At 45.2% G+C, this 12975-nt stretch overlaps 1 protein-coding gene across 3 annotated transcripts in view; it reads left to right on the plus strand.

Annotated features, from left to right (window-relative positions):
* HECW2 (HECT, C2 and WW domain containing E3 ubiquitin protein ligase 2) overlaps positions 1–12975 on the plus strand; it is a 1572445-nt gene that overhangs the window by 396024 nt on the left and 1163446 nt on the right. For all 3 annotated transcript variants that reach the window (XM_085648759.1, XM_085648760.1, XM_085648761.1), the window contains exon 3: positions 8770–8830. The gene's annotated coding sequence lies outside the window, so the exon portion shown is untranslated. The remainder of the gene's footprint in view (positions 1–8769; positions 8831–12975) is intronic.

Genomic DNA, 12975 nt, shown 5'->3' on the forward strand with positions numbered 1-12975 from the left:
CAAAACTACAGGAAAATGCTTTGGAATACTAAAAACTCTTCGGAAGGTTCTCATCTTACTCCCCATTAGTGCCAGGAAAACATTGATTTATGCCCTGGTCACTCCTCATCTGGACTACGGCAATGCCCTCCTCCTTGGTCTTAGCAGAAAGGGCATACATCAATTGCAGTGTGTCCAAAATGCTGCCGCCCGCCTGGTGCTCAATCTTCCCCGCAGGGCCTCAGGTAAAACTGCATTGCGGAAACTTCACTGGCTCCCCATTGAGGAGCGCATCAAGTTCAAGGCACTTTGCTTTGCTCATCGCATTGCCCAGGGGAAAGGACCTGGTTACCTACGCAATCTCCTTACCATCCATCGACCTACTCGTAATCTGAGATCGGCTGGCGCGATGTTATTCCAGCTCCCCCGCGTACGTAGGACCAGGATGGGAGGCAGATCTTTTCGCCTTCTTGCTAGTAGGAACTGGAACCATCTCCCTCTCGACATGCGAATGGAACCCTCCGAAGCCAGATTCAGACTTAAGCTGAAAACGCACCTTTTCCCTAGTGAATAATTGGTCCTCTCCTCCCTGGATTGAGTTGGCCTCGGACCTCGGCCTCTCGGGGTGGACATTAGCATTTCCTTAGCGCGGGGACACACCGTTTTGAGTGTAACCAGGCGCTCTATAAGTGGTTTTATTATTATTATTATTAAATGCAAAAAGAACTGTTGATGGACAGAATGCAGAACAATGTGATACATTCCCTCCAGTACAGAGATCTGGGCCTAAATCCATTGTTATTTTGCTCACCATGCCATTCCAGTTTAGACCCAGCCATATGCAAATCAGTCTTGACCCTGTGCCTCATGGGAACAGTCCAGCCCAAACTGCCAAGCCAGGTCCTCCCTGGACTGGAAACAAGCATCCTAGGACCGGTTTCAGGGTTTCACCCCTCTTCAGCCAGGATAGCTTAATTCCAGTGGCATGGAGAGCACGGGACCCACGTCTGGGCATACCCTTCCAACTCGGGGTGCCAAATGCAAAAACAACAGTTGATGGACAGAATGCAGAACAATGTCATACATTCACCCCAGTACAGATATCAGGGCCTAAACCCATCGTTTTTTTGCTTACCATGCCATTCCAGTTTGAACCCAGCCATATGCAAATCAGTCTTGACCCTGTTCCTCATGGGTACAGTCCAGCCTGACATGCGCATTTCACTTCAAGGCCCAGCTGAACCTGTCTGTGTCACTAATCAATTAAGCTAGTGGTCCCTCTCCTGAAAAAGCTGGGAGCTGACCCCGCGCTCCTTTCCAACAACCGTCCGATCTCCTTGCTACCCTTTTTGGCCAAAATCCTTGAGGGCCACATAGCAAAATGTCTCTCTAACTTTTTAGAGTCTTCAAAATACTTGGACCCTCACCAGGCTGGCTTGTGACCCGCCCATTCCATCGAAGCTGTGATCCTGATGGTTGTTGACATCTTGCGGGATAATGCTGATAGAGGCTGCCCCCGGGCCCTGGTCTTGCTGGATCTTTCTGCGGCCTTCGACACGGTCGACCATAGTATTCTGGCCGACCGTGTTAGGAGGGCGGGTGTCCAGGGGACCACGGCTCGCTGGCTTACTTCCTTCTTGGAGGACCGCTCACAGGCTGTTCGCCTGGGTCAGTTTCTATCACTTCCACATACTACCACCTGTGGGGTACCTCAGGGTTCGGCTCTCTCTCCCCATCTATTTAACATCTATATGGCACCCTTGATCCCGTCTCTTAAAGACAGGAACGTGCTGGTCCTCAACTATGCTGATGACCTTCAGCTCATTCTTAGGGTTGATAGTTCCAACAATTCCATCACTGAATTCCAGGATACTATGTTATATATTCAAAGTTGGATGGATCTCAATGATCTTAAAGTGAATCCTGGTAAAACAGAGATAGTCCTTACTGGTGATAGCCATAAGCACTGGGGCCCTTATTATTGGCCCTCAGAGCTCGGCTCTCCTCCCACTCCAACCATGTCAGCTAAAACGCTAGGAGTACTTCTGGAGAGTGACCTCTCCTTGAAAACTCAGGTTGGAGCCGTGGTGTCCAAGTGCTTTTTCCAAATGCGCAAAATTAGGAAAATCCACCGTTTCCTCACCCACGACGCCTTGAATCAAGCCATGATCTCTACGGTCCTATCCCATCTAGATTATTCCAACTCTGTCTACTTGGGTATGCCCCACTACTTGTTTAAGCGCCTACAGATGGTTCAGAACCAGGCAGCACGACTGATCTAGCATCAACCTAAATGGCACACCGCCACCCCACTGTTGAGGAAACTACATTGGCTTCCAATATTACAGCGCTGTGTTTAAGACTGGTTGCCTCATTTTTAAATCTTTGCATGGCACCAGTCCTGAGTTCATTAATAGCCTGATATTCAGGCACTCTCCTACACGCAATTTAAGGTCCGCTCATCTCTCACTTCTTGTTATCCCGGGCTTTAAACGGGTACGTCAAGGAGGTCGCAGATTCGCTACTCTCGCCCCCAAATTGTGGAATTCCTTTCCGCTTGAAATTCGATCTTGTACCGACCTTTTCCAATTCAGGAAATTCCTGAAAACTTGGCTGTTTACACAGGGTTAGCTTCTGCCTTTTCTGTCAACCTCTGAGCCTTAGCGCCATGAAGCAAATCAGCGTACGTGCGCTCTACAAATTCCTACTAACATTAACATTAACACCCCCCACCCACGTCTGCCAGCCCTCACTCATGAAAAATGCCATGCCAAAGTAAAAGCAGTGCATAATACACTGCTGCTAGAATAAAATGGAATCACTCAATCAAAACATGTAATATGAGGCCTGGGGTCAACAACATAAATGGGGGCCATGCCCCCTTGCCCTAATAAAGAAACCGCGGCTGGCTAAAAAACATTAACATTGACAAAGCTAATAGCTCTCGCATCGCTGCGACCTATTGTGTTTGCCAATGCTTGTTTTCCATGTATTCATTCCAAATGCATCAACACTCACCAATTCTCAACGTGCATCCCTAGTCCGTCTTAGTACCGCTCGGGGGCTCTCGCTGGTGTATTCTTTCTCCAATAGCTTTCCGTGTCTCTTCCAGTTCCTGTGTCCTTTCTTGCTTTTGCTCACTCTTCTTTGATATTTGCTGGGCTCTATGATGACTTAACAACGTCTGCCTGCTACATCGCTTTCTCTTTTTTGGACCCACCTTCCATTCAAACTCCTATTGTATGTTTTCTTTGGTCATGTTTGTGCCTAGTTAACCTGCGATTGTTTCTACGGAACATTTTGTTTATTCTGCACAGCTATTTGGTGAAAAGGCTTGAATGAATACAATTGTATTAGCACCCTCTTTGGAAGTTTATGATTGAAGCAGCCAATCAGAATGCTTCGAATTCTGTAACTCACTGCTGTGGTCTTTGTGGACAGAGAGAGAGAGAGAGTGGACATTTTCTGCCTATGTTATGTGATGTTAGGAAGGCATTTATCCACAGGCTGCCAGACATTAGCATGAACTGCAGTTCCCATCATCATGCTCCTTTGCATTTAGCTGGGGCTCAGAATTACAAAGCGGCAAAGTAATTGTAGTTAATGGTCTCTACGGATCTCTATATTGGCCACTGGGGCCACCCTTAATAGAGGACAATAATGGAAAATACATATATATGAATGTTGTGTTCCAGAATCATTGCACCGCTGCTCGAGTTGTCCCAAACGGATGTTCGGGGGGACTGCCACCACCATAACGCGGGGGAAAGACGGAGTGTGGCGGTGGACACTGCCAATCATCTTCGAGGCGGGACTTACTATAATGAAGTTAATAAATGCACACGCAGATGAATTTTCATATTTGGATCAAATACTGTGAGAAGTCTTTTGTTATAACTCGTTTATTGTAATTTTGGCTAAAGCACTTTACATTGAATTCCACAGCAGCTTCGCACCTGAAGTACTTAACATTGTGGCATTTGTCCCATTTCCTTTCTTTACTCCTGTTCTTTTTCAAGTCTACGCAGCGTAAAGCTAACTAAGGCCCTTTCGACCTCCTCTAGTTTTCTCCACCCAGGTTCGGATCTAGTGCAGCTTTCACAAGCCCGTAGAGAGAACAGTATTCTCACAAGAGGGGGGGACCTGGAGCCCTTGGAGGTCCAGCATACATGCTCCTAAAATAACTGTAGTGCATTGAGTAGGGTATGTAGTTCCTTTATTGAGAATAAACCGAGCGAGGTGACCAGGTCTGGCAAGTCCCAACGAGTCGCTGGGAGCGTGACTCTTTAGGAGCCAGTGCCCTAACACACCCAGAGGGGGGTCATGTGGAGGAGTGTGGCTCAATGGTTAGAGTGGCAGAGTGGAGTTAGAGTGGCAGACCCTGAAGCAGAATTCTGGCCAGGGACCAGGGTTCGATTCCCGCCTCGGCGGGGCTCAGGCTCAATTTCCCCGGACCTGTCTATTCTCGCCTCGGTGCCTATTCTAATCATGGGCCCCACGCTGCAACTCTGGGCAATAGCTTGCTTAGCCTCCACACCGGCCCCAACAGCGCTAAGGATGCCTGGCTTCACCCTGGGGGTGCCCAGGAGTGGACACTTCACAGGGAAAGCCAGGAGGGGTTCCACAGCGGTATGAGTATCAGCGCCAGGAAACCGCAAAGGCGACACCGCAAGGTGCCTGTCTGGTGACAGTGCGCTCTATAAGTACCTTGACATTTTCATGCTTCATCATTAGGCAAGCTCCACGTCCGGGCGGAGCTGCAATGCCCGGCGGGCTCCCACAAGGGGGCTCTTTACCGGCTCCCACAAGGGGGCTCTCTACCGGAGATCTTTTCAGTATGTGTTATGGGGTGAATGAAGCCTGGGTGTGGGCTGTGAAGTCTAGCTTGGTGTGATGTGATTTAGTGAGAGACTGGGTTATGAACAAACATTCATCATGATTATATAGTTCACACTTGTACCAATGATTCACTCCTCGGAACACGCACCATTACCTTAAACACATTACATTGCATTGTGAAATTCAAACAGTCTTTAGAGATGCAAGGATCCTTTCTGTTTCCTCATGAAACATAAGATTCACAAACGTTTACTGAAAATAGAACTTCAATACTTCTTCAATGTTTATTAGTAAACAGTACTTTAAACTCTTTAAGTTAATTTCCAATATATACCTTATTTTTATTAAGAGGTTCTGCAATTTCTCTCTGTTTTCTTCTATTATTAAGAGTGGATGCAGATATATCCTGGGGAAGTAAAACAGAATCTTCTCTGAAGAGAATGTGTTCTTGCCATCTGGTTGTTTTATTATGTTCTTTTTCACCTGAAAAAAATGGACCATGGTGAGCACATCAACAGACAGTGTCTTGCCAGTTCAAGAGTTTGAGAACACCCTGGGCCCGATTCACAAAACAAACTTAAGACAAAATCCTAAACTTAGTACCATTTTGGTATTCACAGAATGCACTTACTACTTCTGCTATTCACAAAATGAACTTACTACTTTTGCGATTCACAGAATAAACTTACTACTTTTGCTATTCACAGAATGGATTTACGACTACTAACTTTACGTCCGCACTCGGGCCGGAAATTCCGGCCCAGAGGCGGAGCTTCCGGCCCAGAGGCGGGGCTTCCAGGACGGAGGTGGAGCTTCCGGCCCGGAGATGGGGATTCCTGCCAGTGGCGGAGATTTAGCCATGGCCAAAATCTCCACCTCTGGGCCGGAAACTCCTCCTCCGGCCCGGAAACTCCGCCTCCGGCTCGGAAGCCCCGCCTCCGGGCCGGATACTACGCTTCGGGCCGGAAACTCCGCCTCCGGGCCGGAATTTCCGGCCCGTGTGCGGACGTAAAGTTAGTAGTCTTAAATCCATTCTGTGAATAGCAAAAGTAGTAAGTTTATTGTGTGAATTGCAAAAGTAGTAAGTTCATTCTGTGAATACCAGAAGTAGTAAGTGCATTCTGTGAATACCAAAATGGTACTAAGTTTAGGATTTTGTCTTAAGTTTGTTCTGTGAATCGGGCCCCCTGTGAGTGCGATCTAACATGAGTCTGCAGTCGTATGTGGCTTGGAGAGCACGTGGATACATTGCCTGAATGTTGTCCTCAAGCTCTGCATCTGAAAAGTAATTTGCAATTTTACAAATTCTCATATTGTTTCAACAGAATTAGTTCTCGTGATCCTCTAGTTTGTCCATTAGAACATTTTGTTGCTTCTTGAGAAACCCGACTCTCTGCACCATTTCATCTTGTTCATGTGCCAAGGCTGTCTTGACCTGATGTATGCATGTCTCTGCTTTCTGCACAGAATGATCTAGGTCTTTCAATACCTTAGCAAAAGTTTGATGCAAAGCTGCTATACCTTTCCTACATTCTTGCAACATCATGGCTGTCACCTCTGGTTGCTGGTGCCTTGAGATGCATTGATTCGGAGGGTACACCAATCTCCTGTTGCTCTGTTTAAGCTTGTTCTGGGTTGTCTCTCCTTTCAGATCTCTGATTTGCCAATATTTCTTTAATAGACCACGTCTTGGGGGACTTAATCTTGGCTGAAGCCATTTTCATACCGGTTTTATTAATCATAAAGCTCTAACTTCAGGCCTTTTTGACGAGTTAGGTGGAATTCCATGTTGAGATTTCAAGCGGCTGAAATTACCATTACTGGCCAGTCTTTCTGCATTGTATTTCATCTATTATGAGATACTCCAAATAACTGTGCCTCATGTCTCGAGTCCCCACCCTGCAGCACTTCTTCCTCTTCGTGCTACCAGGATGAAATTTAAAGCCTGGTAATTGTGTTAGTAATCGTGCTAGGATTCCTCAGCCAGAGTTCAGAATGGACACCGTTTTTGGGGTCCTTGCTCCAACCACGTCCCCGATATTTGAAGGTTTTCCCAGAGAATCACAGTCACTGCTGAATATTCGTGGTTCAGAGTTGGTTCCTAATATGTGCATTTTTGAGTGGCTTTAACCCACTTGCCTTGCAATAAACATTTGTGCATCTCAGAGGCTTCTCAAGGCCATTTCTTACTGGACCAAAGAGTTAGAAAAGAACAATAATGCATGCCAAAAAAAGGATCCCACCCACTAACACTAAATATGTTTCCATTCAAACATGAATTTCTGTAAAGCACTCTCAGTTTAGTGACCTTATGTAAGTCGGCTTTACATGAAGTTCAACTTTAAGTGCCCTTTTCTAGCAGCAGCCAGATGAACTGGAATTGTCATGCCAAGTAAGATGCCAGCCTAACATTCATTTTATAATCCATATGGAGTTCTTTTAAACTAACACCTGTTCACAGGGTTTTTGTTTACAAATTTGCAAGTATCCACATGGACAATAGGAATATGGGCCCAGATGTACTATTTGCTGGTCTCACAATACTGGCTGCAATTTATGCCAGTATTTTTGCAACTAGTAAATATTTTTACAAACTGACCTATGTGCCATTAAGTCAGCTCGTACACAACAGAATTGGATTGAGTCGCAATCCAACCTACCTAATTAATATTGATTAGGTAGGTCGCAAATTCTGACTTAACTTGATTGGCACAATCACACTGATGGTGGCCTGCTAGGATCAGGAGGCCACCATGTCTGCGACTAACTTTCAATAAAGTAACGGGACTGTGTTTAAAAATGATTTTGTTTTCTTTAAAGGTTATTTAAGAGACGGCAGTGGTCCTGTGGACCATTGCCTATTCATCAACAAACCTTTTTAGATTGACAAAGGGAAAGAGGCAATCCATTTGCAAAATGTTCAGTTTTTGCAAATGGGGTACCACACCCCTTGAAGTGTCTGTAAAGTTTCAATGTTTTGCAACTAGATTTCAGCCACAAAGCATTTATCCAGTTTTCATATTCGGTGGAACATGCCTCTTCCAGATACTGAATCGAAATTCCTACAGAATCCTATTATACAGTGGGAAAATTGTCTTCCACTGCTAAAATAGAATTTGTACATAGGAAACAGCATTTTAGCAGTTGTAATGCCGAAATTGAGCTTTTGTGACCAATAAAATGCTTAGTACATCTGGCCCCTTGTCTCTGTTGTCCATGATTCACATGTAATTTTTATAATCTGCACAGAACCCGCTGTTTGTATCCCTCTCACCCCAGAACTACCCCCATGGAGTGCTCTTCTCAGCTGGCATGGTTGCACTATTTGGGCCATCATGCTAGTCAACCTGGTCTCTTTTATTGCCTTGTCCGTTCCTAGTCCATCTCGTGTTCTGTTTCTACCTCCCATTACTGATTGCTGCTCCCCTCGAGACATGGTAACTGAGTTGGTTAGGGAGCTGCCTTTTGCAACAAAGGAGCAGTGTTATTAACTGACTTGATGTCACAGAAGGAAAACAATAATTCAGACTTCCCAGAATACATTGCCTGATGTTGGGCAAAACCAGGCTGGCTCATTTCATTACATTGCTCAGGCTCAGTGTTAGAGCATGTTTCAAGATTTGAACATCTCTGAAAGTTGTTCTCCTTTAGCTCTGCACTGATGTGCATTCAGGGTTGATTCCACCCTCTGTGCGTTGAACAGGCCTTAATGCTGCACTATGGGGTTGTGTTGTCATTATCAGTATAGTGGCAAATCAAGTCAGAAGCAATCCAAAATATTCTTGTTAATATGCTTCAGATGTAATTACGGGCAGCAAAACACAACTTTCTGGTAGAATCAGAAAATGTAAATAATAATTTGATCATGACTATTCTGCATAAAACCGTTGTGTTGGTCTGTAAGCATCACATTTGTTACAGCTAAGCTCATATTCTGGACTTTCAATACAGGTTGAAGCCAGGATCCAACTCTCTGATCTACCCCGGCACCGAGATAAGCCTCAACTTGTGGGTAAGTGTCGATCAAAATGTCAATTGATTTTGGGAAACTATATACTTATAATTGATGCGGCATGTTCCATAAAATGTGTTATGGTATGCGAGCGTAAATCTATTTTAGATTAAAATCTATTTTTTCTCTGTCTTCGCTTTCATCTTAAACTTTATGATTGAGCCTGCCTTTTGTGTTTCATGATATTAGCTGTGTGCTCAGCTCATCCTTAACAGGGATATGTCAGTGTGAGGATGGTGGAAGTAAAGTGAAATGAATTTTTAAGCTCTCCTTGTTCTTAGCTGTTTTTGAAAAGACATCTTTAAAAGTCTTGGTAGAGCTGATGTAACAGAGACAAAAATTAATATAAATGAATATTACCAGAGAGTGGCTTTGGGTCAGCCCACTTCAGCCATCGCTTGCTGAAAGTGTCATTTATAACTTATATCCACCCGTAAGACAACCATTTGATGTGTGGTCTGTCAGTTATCATGAATGAAGTAATTTTTCCTATTTACATCCGAGTTTGCATCCGGAATGGGCAAGCATCAAGAGGCCGAGGAACCTGTCTCCAGGCACCAACAGCCTTCAAACCTCCCACCATGGAGCCTCCAAAGACCTGTAATGCTCCACAGTGGGAAGCAGTCATGGGTATATGAGCAGATGCAGACAAAACACCATGGATCCCACTCTCAGATACAAAATAGGTTCTGGGCTTGGAGTATTTGAAGATCAGAGACCTTGACCCTCTCCATCCCCTTGTGTCACCAAGCCTGCCTGCATATTAAATTCATCATGGAGATGGTAGTGATCTAGGACCTTTCAAGCTCAAGGGCTGATTTAGATCTCAGCAGATGGGTTGCTCCGTCGCAACGGTGACAGATATGCCGTCTGCTGAAATATAAATCCCATAGGATATAATGGGATTTACATTTCGGCAGACGGGGTATCTGTCTCCGTTGTGACAGAGTAACCCATTTGCCAAGATCTAAATGAGTCCCTTAGCCGTGCTGGGCCTGAGACACTCCACTCTTGTGTCTCAAGCCACTGGCGTCTTCCTTGTCTTGGGGCAGATGCAGACAGTAAGGATGAAAGATGCCACGTGGCAGGTTACTCTAGAGAAATCCCCTCTCGCCCTGCTGAACCATAGCCTGGAGAGACTGCTGGAAGTGATGCTGGCTGACCACCAGTTTCAGGCAGTCCCTGGGGTGCTGGAGCGGTAGGTGCTACAGATGCTCATTCTGTGCCACAACTCACTTCTAATGCTGGACCCCTCACCCTGGCAAGGCGGTTCCATCAGAGGTGACTGCAGCGTTGAACTTCCTCTCCTTCTGGCTGTGTGATCGTTCAATATAAGAAGTGAGTAATTAAACCCAGCACTACTCAATTTCCATTTTAAATCCAGTTGGATCAGCTCACAGGCTAGACAAGCATTACTGAAACTGTCATTCATCATGAGCAATGGAGTATTCCATATTACGGTCTGAGATCTCATGTGGGAGGGACAAATGCACTCAAGATTCCCCAGTAATGCTGCAAATATCAGCATCCACTGAGTAATGAGTGATCATGCAACTGTGGCCATGTAATAATAAATGATTTCTTCAAGTATTTCTTGTATTAAGTTTACATTTCAAAGGGGAAACCTACTGGATTTAACTATTTTTACACTTTTTTTTATTGACCTTGATATAAAAATACTGACAATGCCGGTAAAATACGAGCCAGGTGGCAACCCTGCCCCTAAGCGGCATTCATGATGAATCACGTAGGATAATGGAAGCCATGATTTTTATCAGAGGTTTGAAATTACATTTTTGTTATCATTGGGCTTAATTAAGTTTCTCTCTCTATCAGAGCTAGGCATGACATCTGCTAATCTCAGCCCATCAACACAGGAGATGTTCCCTTCCTTAGTGGGAGAAAGACATGTAGCTTCTGTCTTTGACCAGTCTGTGTGATGTGCTGGGTTGGAGCGTTATCGATCCTACTTATACTACAATGCACCTACCACTGCTACATCTGCTCTGGGGGGTGTTAGTGTCAAAAACTATGTGGTCAGTGTCCACACCCCAGACCTGATGTTATAGTGGTAGACCCTAATCTGTCTAATTTGTCTGTTTCAAGCTTCGGGACCACGTTGCCATCAGTTATTTTGTTGAAATGTACTTTGTATGTATTGGTATTTCTAAAGTGAGTACCGAGCTGGAGAGAAACAGAAACAATTGTGTCTGAGAGCCGAGAACCACACAGCTTTCAGTCAGGTGCCAAGGTCGGGATTCGCTCCTCAGGTTCCAAAGTTAGCATCTTAGCCACTGCACAGCTAGACTGCATATCTTCCTTCTTAACTTTAAGGGAAAAAGAACATTATAAGAGAAACGGATACTGTACTTAGCTACTATCAACAGATGAGAGAAAAAAATGCATTGATTTAGAACATTAACACATAAAGAAATTATAGAAAGGAAAAGAAACATAAACATTATATGCTCCTTCACATTGACACAATGTAGTTAGGTGACACTCATTGACTTCCCTCCCCAAGTTGCGGTAGCACTACATGTTCATCGGGTTCCTTTATTCTAATGCCATCCATAGATGCTAGAACAGAACAAGATGCATGAACAATAATGCATTATGTGAATGAATCGTTTTTTTTTTTTTTAACAACAAATTTTATTTGGTCATTTTGCAAAACAACAAGCAGTGATCTTGTATTAGCTCGTTGAAGTAGTCGGACAATATGCACATCAATAACCATTTCCATAAAAACAAACAGTCCCTGCGAAACATGCAGGTAAAATAAAAATTTAAACGATATGCAGACAGTGGGCAAGTGTCGGGATACAGCACAGAATACAGCAGGTATGAAAAGCTCAGTCCAGTGAAACAGTAGAACAGGCAGGCAGCAAGAACTAGAGGGACCCTTGACAGAGGATGGCAGATCCCACTCAGATGTCCTCCTCAGGGAGAGGGGTAAGTCGATCCCACGATATGCCGCCCACCGCGACCATATCTTGCGATGTTTCTGTGGGCAGCCCCTGGCTTCGAACACAGCAATTTCAGCTCCCATACACCTATCTTATTCGGTCTTCCATTTGCTGATAATTGGAGGAGAGGATGCCTTCCATCTCTGTGCAATGTCTCGTTTGGTGATAGTAAGGACAAGGAACAGTAGGTGTTGCTTGTATCGGTTCCCCCCAATGACATCAGTAGAATGCAACAGAAACAATTGTGGGTCCGATGGGAGCACCCACACCAATACCTTGCTAAGACATGACAGAATTCTATTCCAAAAGGGCTGAAAGGCAGTGCAAGCCCATACAGTATGGAAAAAGGACCCCTCCTCCCTGCCACACCTCAAACATACTGGTGATTGAATTACTCCCATTCGCCACAGTCGATTCTTGTGTAATAAACTCTGTGTAGGTATTTGAATTGAATGAGCCGATAACGCGTAGAGACCGCCGCGCCCCTGGGGCTGGCAATCGCCTCTCCCCAGTCATCGTCAGTCAATTCTGGAATATCAGCCAGCCAGGCCAGTCGGGTCTTATCAAGCGTGGTGGGAGTGTGAGTTGTTAAAGTTTGATAAATTTGTCTAATTTTATGCAGTCCAAGGTCTCCCATCAGCAGGCGTCCCTCTAAGGGCTGAAACTCCGGGAGGGACTCCACGTTTCGGATCTGGGGGGTGAGTGCGTGTTGGAGCTGTAGAAACTTAAAAAATTGTGATTTGTGAAGGCTGAACTCAGTCTGTAGTTGTTGAAGTGATTTAAGAAAGGCGCCCCTCCACACATCGCCAAGGGTCGATATCCCTACCTAGTCCCATCCCCGGAACCCGTTCAGTGTGCTAGCCGTCCTGAGGTACGTGCCTTGCCACAGGGGGTCTGTCGAGTCAGTCGCCCTTTCCCATCAGTCTGGTCGTTGCCCTCCATAATTGTATGACTACCCTGCCAGCTGGTGGTAAGTGGTCCAGCTTTGTTTAACTGTATAATAAATGGAGAAGGGGGACGTGTTCCATTGCAGCATGTTCTACGGCGTACAAGGATGTGAGACGCGACATAGTGGGAATAAATATCAGTGGCCGCGATCCCCCCACAATACGTAGATTGCGCACAAGTGCGGAGCGCCACACGAACAGCTCCACTGCCCCAAAGGAATTTATTTTG

Source organism: Triturus cristatus, chromosome 3_2, assembly GCF_964204655.1.
Source record: "Triturus cristatus chromosome 3_2, aTriCri1.1, whole genome shotgun sequence".
Lineage (NCBI taxonomy): Eukaryota > Metazoa > Chordata > Amphibia > Caudata > Salamandridae > Triturus > Triturus cristatus.